We start from the raw sequence: 10413 nt of genomic DNA, 5'->3' as shown, positions 1-10413 counted from the left end.
TTGTGTTTGTTAATCGAGTACTTTTTTTGCTAACCGATGCTAAACATGAAACTAAGATCACTTGAAAGATTAGATTATAATCTAACATTGCTGAAATTTCCAGCCTGCGATTTTTTGCGTTTTCGGAGATATGCCATTTTGAACATTTACGTTTTATCAAAATTTGCTGCAATCTACATATGCGCCCGTTTATTTCACTTGCTTTGCTACCTACTTCGTGGGCATCGTCGCTTCAAAAATCAATACCTGGTTTCAAGAAGTTCGAAATGACATTATTGGAATTTTCTGTTACCTACATTTAAAATTGATCACCCTAGTCAAAATACCGAAGTTTCTCAAGCGAAACTGGAGAATCTCAGTTTGATACCGAAAAAAGTATTCAGCAACAAATTGACTAAGCATGATGAATTTCTGCGATAAATCCTTGAAACTGGTTGGATTATCATAAAAAGTACCTTTAACATATCGTGAAGCAAGTTATATAGCATGGGCTCACAAAAAGAAACACACAGCAGAAAATAATAAATATTTGACTTAAAATGAATTTATTACGCTTAACAAAATTTTGTTGGAGGGGAGGAGGGGAGGGCGGTGGGTGAAAGAAAGAGATGGGAGGGGTTGTGTCCTTAAAGTGGGGATGTATTAGCTTATCCACAATTTAATAATATAAACTTGCAATACAATATATACGCAATTCTGTTGCACTTGCAAATGTATGAAAAGACTATTTATTATAAACAATCAACTATTGAAAAACATGAAAAGTCATAAAAATCGACGTTTACCATTTCAATACCATACAATTACCCAAATTTGTATGAAAAAAACATTTAAAAAGCAAAAAAATAATTTGGCCGCCTGTTTGTATGGAGATGGCCCACAGTGCGTTGGCGGGACACTGGCGCACGCCCAGGAGGAAAATTGTCGTGGTTCGTTGCTTCTGCAGGTTGCGTGCCCAGGAGGAAACTAGACGATCTTCGGATGCTGGCCGAACGCTGATGTGGAGGGCCGGAAAGATCCTGGCCGGTGTGTGAAGTGTGTAGTCACGGTTTTCTTCTCCGATCGAGATGGCCGGGCAGATTCTGTCCGACTTTTCTCACCATACTGGCGAATGGCGAACTTCGGGATTGATGGCCGGTGTGTTGTTGTTACGCGTGCCGGATGGTTGCGAACCTCGGAACCTGGGACAAAAATACAAAATAAACATGAAATTCAATGTCAAATATCGGTCTTAACATAACAGAAGGACAAATCCCGTGAAAAAAATCATGAAAAAATGTTGCCGGGAATTCACCCTTCCGGAATGGTAACACCGAGTTAGAGGGGTTTGGAAAAAACAAGATTTGGGCAACTTACAACGCTTTTTCTCCTCCGATCGAGATGGCCGGGCAACTTCCGTCTGACGGTTCACGCCACGCGTGCCGGATGCTGGTTGTTCGGGAGTAAGGTCTCCCAGAGCTACATCCCTGTATGTTTTGAACTTTGGTCATTTGCGTTTTCTATCTATCCACTCTTCCCGCAATACCACTGCACTGATTTGAATACGCTGGACTGGCCAGCAGATATGATCTTCTTCTTTGGTCGTGGTCAGTGGTAATGCACAAGAGATAAGCCGATAAGAGAGAACGATCTCTCTCTTCGATCGGCTGGGGTTCATCCCGACTGGAAGGGAATTGGACCAAGTAGGGAGAAATTAGGGGAAGCAATTTTAAGTAGTCCTAGAACTAAGGGAGCGTTCTTTTATTACGTAACGCAGTAGGGGGGGAGGGGGGGTCAGAGGCCGTGTTACGCTCCATACAAAATTTTTAAAATTTGTATGGAAATTTTGTTACGAGGGGGGGGGGGGAGGGGGTCTAAAAGTCCGATTTTTCGCGTTACGTAATAAAAGAACGCTCCCTAAGGGACGGTACGGGTCGGACACCCGTCCGTCGTGACGCGTTGTATATATTTGTAAATACCGGACAATAAATGTTATTCGTTTAACTGTGGTTTAATCGGAACGCGAGTGTGGTGTTTTATTTGTAATCCGGATGGTGCTCTTGGATCACCTGGGCGTCGCAGTACGAACTGCTGGTCTACGGGTAATCCCCCCCCCCCCACCTGGCGTCGTGGTTTCTTATCGTGTTGGGACTTGGCTCCGAACTTCATCATCCACTTGAGCTATCGAAGAAACCCCGGGAAGGACCAAACCCCAACACTGGTCGAACGCAGATGTGGAGGGCCGGAAAGATCCTGGCCGGAATGTAGTCAAAGTTTTTCTTCCGCGATCAAGATGTCCGGTCAGATTCCGTCCGACGGTTCTCACCACGCGTGCCGGATACTGGCGAATGGCGAACTTTGGAATTGATAGCCGGTGTGTTGTTGTTACGCGTGCCGGATGCTGGCCGAACGCTGATGTGGAGGGCCGGAAAGATCCTGGCCGGTGTGTAGTCACGGTGTTCTTCTCCAATCAGGATGGCCGGGCAGATTCCGTCCAACGGTTCTCGCCACGCGTGACGGATGCTAGCAAACCTTGAAACCTGACTGACGGGATTTTTGTTACGCGTGCCGGATAATGCTGTACAGATCAATTCTCAATCTTTTCTTATTAAAATGTAATGATAATTTCACTCGGACAAGTTTCACGCTTAACTGCAAAGTGAGGAAAAACCACGTTGTTTTTGACAGCTCGAAATGTAACGAGAAGCAGAGCAAGGTTTGACAGATCGGTAACGCAAAGTACGCATCCTAAAAGCACCCAAAAAAATCTCGTCGGCAAAATCGTTTGCATTGCTGGCACTTTTGAATACAATTGTTATCAAATCTGATAACATTCGATGTTAAAGGTTCCGTTACAAAATGTATTCAAATATGCGGACATGATTTCTTTCCGTGTACCATAAGTGCTCACGCTCAATTATAATCGTCTAAACATTCGCCGTAAGTTACCTCCACCGGGGAAGATCCGCTCTACCCAAAATTGCTCTTTCTCCTCACATCTCAAATCACCACAATTAAGTTTAGAATGCATTCAAAGTGTACCCCACTGCGTACGGGTGAGAGTGTATGTGTTCATTTCCACCCACACACTCTCACACTGTAGGTACTTGCAGCTTTTGTTTGCTGACTCCGCTCCCTTGCCTTGCCCAGTTTTCTCTGTTTGTGCCCTTCTATTGTGCAAAAGTGCAGCAATAACACTCTCAAACACACTCAAACTCTCACACACACATACACGCACTGAGGCGTCCGCAAATAATGCTATATCACATAAATCAGCATATCTGATTTACAAATTTTCCTCCGCAAAATTTCCCGACAGTCAGGAGCACACACATTGCCCCGGAACAATAGTTGGCTGCCGGAACGAGGACAGTGGACCTGTGGACCACCACACTCGGGGGTGGTGCAATTGTGAACAGACAAAGGAGAATAAACATATAATAATAATCATCCCACGCGGTCGACCCGGGAACTACTTATGTATCATGGCATGGTGTACGTGTTTTTGTACGTGTGTGTGTGTGTGTGAGAAGGAAGCTCTTCCGGTTGGCGTATTAAAAGCGGAACGGATTGTGAAGCATCTGTGGGAATCTACCTCAGGGTGGACAACTCGCCGGCCAGCTGCTGGATGGTCGGACAATCCGACCTCCGTACAGCGTACTTCCACTTACGCTAAAGTGCTCTTAGTACTAGCTAGCACACTCACACTCGAGTTAGTTTTAACGGTGCAGATTCACATCGTGTTTAACTAAGCACCTCGCTACTACAAACTATAAAAGCATGTTAGCTATACACATGTACACACATACACTCAGCACTGTTGAACAGTGTGCATTGCCACACTAAGCTGCGATCAGTGTGATGCGTCCGGAGATTAGAGATAATCGGAGCATGTTGCAAGTCTAGGTTGGGAGAACTTCTGCAGGAAACTCGGCTAAGTTAAATCGATTGGGAGATTTGAAAATTGGTCAAAGTAATAAATTACAACAATGTTAAAATATATATATTTTTTTGAATTAAATATACTTTTGATATCCAGAGTGTAAGAATGTTCAACAAAGTTGTAGAGCAGACAATTAAAAAAAATTAATATATAGACATAAGGGGTTTGCTTATAAACACAACGAGTTATTGCGATTTTACAAAAAAAAAGTTTTGAAAATGTTGGTCGTCGTTGATCATGGCCGTTCATGGTCATCCGCGACCAGAGTGCCAGCCAGAATAAAGATTAATCGTTATCTGTGCAAGATTTTTACAGATTTTGCCAGAATTTTCATTTGCTGCCAATTTGGAATATTTTTTTGATTGAATTGAATAATTTTAATCAAAATTTGAGACCAAAAAGTTCGTAAACCACCTGAAATCTGCAATCTTTTAAAAAAATCAAATCCTCCCCCCTCCGTTGAAAATTTTGAAATTGTCTGCCAGATTTTGCCAGATTTTTTTCTGAACTTGGCTAGATCTTTAAGATATTGACCTGGCAACCCTGCCCGCGACAGACATGGACGATGAAACAAAGAGAAACGCAAAAGAAACTTTTTCAAAACTTTTTTTCGTAAAATCGCGATAACTCGTGATGTTTGTAAGCAAACCCCTTATGTCTATATATTAATTTTTTTTAATTGTCTGTTCTACAACTTTGTTGAACATTCTTACACTCTTCTGGGTCAATGTAGATTCAAAAAGTAAATTAAATTTCCCATAAAACGAAATGTTCGAACTTTTTTTACAGTCGAGTTACGGAAAATGGGAGAATTTTCAAAACTTTTTTAGTGTTTTTTTCGATGAAAAATACGTTTTTTCGGAATTCTGAGTACGCCATCAAATTGGGCGTCTAATTTTACATAAAAGTCCCTTTGACACCAAATTTCTATCTCATCACCGTTTCAGGCTGCAAATTATTGAAAAACACCTCTTTTTTCGCATGTTCAAAAATGGAAGGGGTCGTACTGCCCCTCCGTCACGAGATATCAAAAAACGGACCTCGGATTCGTGATCAGGGACAAAAGTTACCTCTTAAGACAAAGTTTCACGCAAATCGAAGAGGGGTCGGGGCAACTTTTCCCGATTTCGTGTGAGTCGGTAGAGAATTACCCAAATACAAACCACTTCTATGAGATTTTTGGATTTTTAAGTTTAAAAGTGAAATTTTAGGGTGATGTCATGATTTGTTTTCGTTCAAAAATTTTGAGGAATTGTTACAAAAAGAATCACGAAAAATACAGGATGGTATGTCTCTCTTAAAAAATACAAAAATCATTTACTAAAACTGTTTTTTGGTAAAGTGGTTTTTTGAAAACCAATAATGGGAATGGATTTCCCAGACAAATTTACATAAGAGTCTCCATATTGACCATTGTCCTATGTCCAATCCTTGTAAAGATACAGCGGTTTCAAAAATAATAATGTTGAAAAAATAGGTTTTTTGGTGGTTTTTGGCAATTCCTATATGACAGACTTGATTTTTCAGTCTCGTAAATATTTTTACCGGTAAGCTCGTCTCATAAGTTTGCCTTTGACAGCTTTTTAATTTGACTCGTTTTAGTATTTACGTAAGCTTATTTTCTATCCAGGTTTCTGCCACATTGAAAAAAATATTCTATTTTCAGTTATAAGCAATGTGATTAAGCTTATATCTGTAAGCCCATACATCCAATTGAAATGCTGTCAAAGGCAAACTTATGAGAAATTGGACGATCTTTCACTTTTAAACTTAAAAATAAAAATATCTCATGGATGCGGCGTGTATTTTTATTTCAATGTATTTTTACTTCAGAAAGCCCGTCCAATTCCAACAAGTTTGTATTTGACCACTTTTTGATACGATGCAACGGCTTCGAGATACAGTTATTTTTTAATTACAAAATACAAAAAATATTTTAATAACGTACGCTCCCTCAAATGTTATTTTCGGGTACAATTGGCTCCATATACACAAAAATGGCTTATATAGGCCTAGAATAATATGTCTACAAAGTTTCGTTGAAATCGGAGAGGGTCGGGTACAAAAGACCTTCAATATTCCCGATTTTAGCTGGAATTGCTCAGTAACGAAAAACTTTGCATTTTCAAAATACAGTTAGAATACGTGTTTTTGTGAAAATTTGGTGAAAATTGCAGTGGGTCGTGCTCCCAAAACACTATATTTTTTTAAAAGTTTAGCAATTCTTGTTTATAAGTGCAGCAATTCCACTTGAAAAGAGCTTAAACCGAAAAAAAGTTCTCCGATTTGATTATAAAAAATCTGAGGATTTGGTTGGCCGATAGGGTGACCTACATCGTGCTAGGGTAGTCCCAAAAATCGGACATTTTCGTAATTTTTCACTATAAACCTTTTTTTTTAAAAAAAATCATAACTCCGTGCCATTTCAATCGATTTTAGGCTGTCTTGGATGCAAATGAAAGGTGATTAGTTTGCCATGAGAAAAAAGGGGATTTGAAAAAAAGCCAAAATTTCAAAAAATCACTTGAAACATTGAAATGACGTTTCGAAGGTATCGGTACCAAAGAGCCTATGTCTGAAAATATTTTATCGGATTCCTCGAAAAAGTTTACATAACATATCAAAAATGGTTAAGATGATATTACAGGGTTCCGAGATACAATTTAAAAAGAATAAAAACTGGGTTTTTCTACGCGCCGCGCGCTAAAACAAGAAACTTACGAAACGGAAAAAATGACAATTTCAAAAATGTATAAAAACATACAACAATCAGATTAGCTCCGTAAGCTAGATCGTTGATGCCAAATTTCAAGTTAAAGACTTCTTTTTCTGTGCGCAAAAAAAAGTATTATGTTTGGCCCACTTCATAACGGCCAAGCTTTAAAAACTTCCTCTTCAGAAAGAGGCTGCTGGGAGGAGCAGCTTTTGTCGTTATAGTGAAAATATTTGTTTTGCTAAAAGCTGCTGTGGTTAGTTGGAAAACAAAAGTAATTTTCTGGAGACACACTGGCGAACTGGTTATTTCGATGTCGCTTTCAATAATTTAGCTTGCCCATAGAAACATTTGTTTTGGTCTTATTTTGATAAAATTGAATCTGAAATGTATATCGTGTTACGAACAACATATCGACGTTGTCGTGCTATCTTGTCGCACGTCTCTTTTAGACGTTCCAAAAATAACGTGTTTTAATGTTTGGTCTTGAATAAACAAAAACAAGAACACGCAATGTAAACAATAACAAACACGTTTTGTTTGGTTGACCATTCTGTGCAACGTTCTGAAGTTTGGTTGAATTTGGATGCCGATGTCTCGAGTTAAAATTTAAAATGTTTACAGCATTTGGGCATGTACGTGTGTCGAACGCGTTTTGACTAAAATCAGAACGAAACTTCTTTCAGAGTGACAACGATGCACGGAGTTTTTTCGGTTTTTATTGAATATCTTAGGAATGAAATCGCATTCCGGGGATCTGTGAAGGTCAAAAGATGAGGCACTGTGACCTGCACAAAATGGCGTTCTTAACTTATTTTGGCCCAAAATGCATAGCACGACAGCGACGACTTAAGAACCAGAAATTTATATCTCTCGTGTGAGATTTATCACCTTGTGACACCTTTCGGCTGCAGTTCTGTCTTTTTGGACATGCCATTTGTCCCCGCTGCAATGTGACAAGTGAGTTCATACAGCTCCAAATGAATGGGAACATGACGATTGATTCGGAATTTCGCACTCAGGCCAACCTGTCAGGGGCAGGGCAGCAAAGTGTTGAGTGATGTCTGGCGAGCTCATTAAACACAATTTATGGACACATATTCTGGATGACAGCTGCGTCATTAGCAAATGGGACAGGGACGTCCTTTAAAATCCAAACCAATGAGGTACTAGGAGAGGAAGAGAAGGTGGTGGCCCCCTTGGAATGGTGAAAGGCGATTGATTTATGGTGATGAACAACGGCGGCATTCTCGAGATGCTGGTTCAGGTTTGTGCTGTTCTGCAGCAATTCGTTAATGACCGGTATTTGGACATTCTCGACTGCAACTGATGTTCTAATGGATGATGATGGAACACACATCTATGGCAATGACAAACCGTTGACAGCAAGCCATGCTAATGGGTTTGGAGCAAACGAAGCGCAAGGAATGTTCAAAGAGCATGTTGGCAAAAACAGTTGAAAACAAAAAATGCAGCTATTGTCAAATTACTGCAATTTGGTTTAAAATGGGTAAATACAATGATTTTTTTCCAGATCTGGTCAAATAAGCATGCGTGTATTGCTAATTCTTCACAAGCTATACGAAATCGAAAAAGTTGCCCGACCTCTCTTTGATTTCCGTGAAACATTGTTCCCCTGAATTATGTTTTAACATTAAAAATTAAAAGTGGTTTTAGAATGGCTGCCATTTTCTTTTACTCAACTGTCATAAATCGAAAGACAACCCACTCATAACCCAGGGAGGTCTTTTTTAGAACAGAAAAAAAATCATTTGAAAATTACGTAATTTTGGTGGGTTACTTTTTAGTCTACCAGTTTTCTACAACGTTGTAGAACAAGTAAAACAACAAAAAAAAGTGATGTATTGTGAAAATTTTTGAAAGTGAGCAATTCTCCACCAAACCCAAGGGGCTCGACTCTCTACACGGTGTTCAGAAAAACCGTTTGTGTTCAGAGTGTAATTGGGTGCGCGATGGTGCTGGAGTGTGTGCGCGCCAGACTGGTGGCAAGCTTGTCAAAAAGTGAACCTCGCTTTTGACAGTCCATATAGGGTGAACGCTCCATAAACTGGTTGCGCAAAATAGGGTATACAGGCCATTTATGAGTTAATTTGAAAATAAGTTAATTTAATATTTAGGTTTGTAATTTGAAATTGTTATTTATTGTCTAGTTATTTATTTTTTGTTAAGGCCGAGCCATGCGGTAACGCTTCCGCCTCTTAAATGGGAGTTCAGAACCCGGTGCGGACCAACATGGTTGGTTATCGTTTCCCTACTGGATTCGATTTCTAAGTAAAGTAAAAGTAGTTTATCGTCACAAGCTGGACATTATCTTTTTGGAAAATTGACATTTAACACTAAAATGCTTTAATGAGTTAACAATAAAAAATGTGAACGATTGACTTCGTCCTCAAAAGGCTGGATAATATTTTATTTTTTCTAGTTATTTATTTTTTGACAAAACATATTCAAAATGAATCATGAAAAACAAAATTTAAAATATTTTTTCACAAAAAAAAACTTATTTTCAATTGCACATTTGCTGCCTCTTTTACCCTATATTTAGCGTCAGAAGGGTAAAGCGACCAAATAGCGGGGTCCACGGTCCAACCAATGTGAGTATCGCGGCCCATACATACAATTTGACAATCTTGCCATCAGGCTGGTGCGCGCACTAAATTGACACACTTAATTGTCATAGCATTTTCTCTGCCAAACTGGCACCACTTCATTTTGAAATGTCAAAATCTGAGACATCAAGATTGAAGATTGTTTACGAAACCTTTTTAACAGAAGATAATCCAGTTATACGGTTTGGCCGTGGATGCGGTGCATCAGGATGTCCTCCAGAATGACTAGCTGCAGCGGTTCGAGCACCTGCTGGCCGAGCGATTTGTCGGCGATAAATTTAACTAGCTGATAGTATTATCGGAACGGTAGTGCGTGCGAGAAAGATCGACCTCCTTATCGCTAGCAGCTGTTTCGGCCGATTTCCAAGGCCGTTGTACCAACTTCATTGGCGGAAGCGCAACCTCCCAATCGTGAGTAAGTCGGTCAAGCGTAATGTAACTTATAATCAGGGCTGCGGAGTCGGGTCATGTTTCAAACGACTCCGACTCCAGCTTTCTGGGATTAGCCGGCTCCGACTCCAACTCCGGCTCCGGCTTTCAACTCCAACCGACTCCGACTCCGACTCCGGCCTGCCAACTTTAGCCGACTCCGACTCCGACTCCGACTCCGACTCCGACTCCAGCTTTCAATAAATTGTTGGCTCCGACTCCGACTCCGACTCCACGTATTTTTCAATATTTCAAATTTAGTTACCTATTATTTTGAAAACAATGATAAATACGATTATTTGAATACTCTCTTAGTTTCATGTTTTTCTCAAGGAAAGAAAATTCGAATCAAAAATGGAAAAAAAGTTTCTAGGTTATAAATTTTATACGTTATTATACCATAAATCAAAAAATATCTCCAGATTTGAAGGCATTTTTAAGTATTTTTTCTTCATTAACTTAACTTCAAATTTACGTATAGTTTATTAAAGGCTGATAAATTTAAATATTTAATTGTTTTTTTAATACTCATGAAAAGAAACCTAGCCTTGATGGTCAATCGATCATCATAATCATAATTTCAATTTGCTCACTTGTAGGCTAACATTTATCAGAACCACAGTGACTATCAAAGTCACCTTGGTTTTTTTAATACCAAATTTAAACGAAACTATTTTTTAAAGCTTCATTGATTTTTATTAAGAAGTACATGGACATCA

Source organism: Culex quinquefasciatus, chromosome 3 (assembly GCF_015732765.1).
Source record: "Culex quinquefasciatus strain JHB chromosome 3, VPISU_Cqui_1.0_pri_paternal, whole genome shotgun sequence".
In the NCBI taxonomy this organism is placed as follows: Eukaryota; Metazoa; Arthropoda; class Insecta; order Diptera; family Culicidae; genus Culex; species Culex quinquefasciatus.
This window is presented reverse-complemented; position numbering follows the sequence as displayed.